Consider the following 1,945-nt stretch of genomic DNA (forward strand, 5'->3'; position numbering starts at 1 on the left):
GGGGAAGCGAGAGGAGCGAGGGTGAGGGGAGATGGGATCGATCCCGATCCAGGGGAATCGGGGGAGGGAGTGGAGCGAGTGGGGGGTTAGGGTTAGTGTTTAGTGGGGTTATGGGGGAGTGGGGGCCGGTCTGGGCCAGTGGGCTGGTCCAGTTTGGCCACGGCCCAGGGAGGGGGTCTTCCACTTTTTTTCTGTTAGCTTTAGGTTTTAGTTCTTTTTTTCTCTTTTGTATTGTTTTCTGTTTTTGTGTTTTCTTTTATTTCTCATTTTAGTAAAATACTACAGTGGCACCAAAAGAGAGTTTGCAAACTAAGCCACAGCCACAAACCACTTAGCACCGAAACAAAATAGTTTTGAAATTGTTTAACATTTTGAAAGCATATAAATAATTATTATTGTTACTTTTCTATTCATTTTAGAGTGTTTAAACATTTTATAAAGGTGTGCTTTCTCCACCATAATTACCTATGCAATATTTGGTTCACTCCGAACATTTTAGTTTTAATATTTGAAAACTTTTATTCTTTGGTTGATTTTGAATTTGAATTTGAATCAGTTTCGAACTAACACGTGATTAGGAACAGTAATCGAGGTGACGTGGCATCATTAGCAGAGGTTCACTGTAGCTTAATTACCCGGGCGTCACAATTCTCCTCCACTACAAGAAATCTTGTCCCGAGATTTAAGCGGTGGAGTAAGGGGCGAAGGTGTTGGTAGCGAAAAACCTAACGAGTCTTCTCGGTCTTGGCTGCCCTTTCTAAGAGGTTGATCCACTTCGTTGATGTCTTCATTTCACTGCTTCTAGTCACCATGATCAATTGTCATCCTTTCTTCGGGACCTCCATCATACTTATGAATAGGTAAGGGGCAGCTTCTACAACGATAGGATTTTATAAGGGAAAATCTTCTGTGGGTTTCCCAAGTATGAACATATGAGTATCTCTCGAGCTGAACAAACGAAACACATCGAGATCAAAGTAAGACGGTGCAATAAGAAGTTTCAAGCGGATAGGCAATCGTTCATTGCCTGAAACAGAGTGTGAATGGGGTTTAGAGCAACAGGAATAAGTATTGTGTCCGATACAGAATAGATCAACAGGCGGGTGGCCCGTGAATTACATAGAAAGTCAAGCACGGGGGATAACTTTGACAACAGGGTGTACAGGAGAGTCAGGTTTCGATCCTATGGATCTGTGGGTTATGGGCCCACCATGTGGGTTAAAAGTAGGAAGGGCAGAGACGTCTTGTGTGATCATGCAAGAAAGGCATGTCAGAGGATAGCCTGTCGATTTGTTGGCAACAACGTCGATACCAGGGGCGAGGGACGAAGAGAACCATTTTCCTGCTCGTTGAACGAGGCGGACCAATAGGCAAAGTTCTCGTCCATCGGTGGTTACCGAAATGTCATCAACAAAAGTAACAGGGTCTTACTGACCGAGTTGTACACCAAGGTGTTTGCACAAGTAGGGAATTATTATTGTTTATATCATATAGATCATAGAAAGGGTTTAAATAAACCAATGGAAAGGAAAGGTGATTTCCAGGTTTAATCAAAACAATGGGGAGGAAAATGTGTATACACACATATTACAGGGGTATATCCTTCCCTAGGACAAGCGGGGCATGATATCCATGATAGGATATAACGTAGAAAACCCTTTAGGAAAGGGGAGAGAAATATCATGACATTACCCATACAACAGTGTTAGGATAAATGATAAATAAAATTTAGCATCGTGCTTCAAATGTTCCTGTTGAAAATCGGAGTACCATTGACATGCTTCGAGATAGCCTTGACATGGTCTTCGTGTGAAGATCAGACTTTGGAAACACGAAGGATCCGTCAGGAATAACTTGTAGAATAAGTCTTACAATTTCCCCATGGATGAACGGATAACCTTGCTGAAAAGGAATCTATAATGATAGGTCCTCCAGCCGGGGGGGG

The sequence above is a fragment of the Triticum aestivum genome, chromosome 1B (genome assembly GCF_018294505.1).
Source record: "Triticum aestivum cultivar Chinese Spring chromosome 1B, IWGSC CS RefSeq v2.1, whole genome shotgun sequence".
In the NCBI taxonomy this organism is placed as follows: domain Eukaryota; kingdom Viridiplantae; phylum Streptophyta; class Magnoliopsida; order Poales; family Poaceae; genus Triticum; species Triticum aestivum.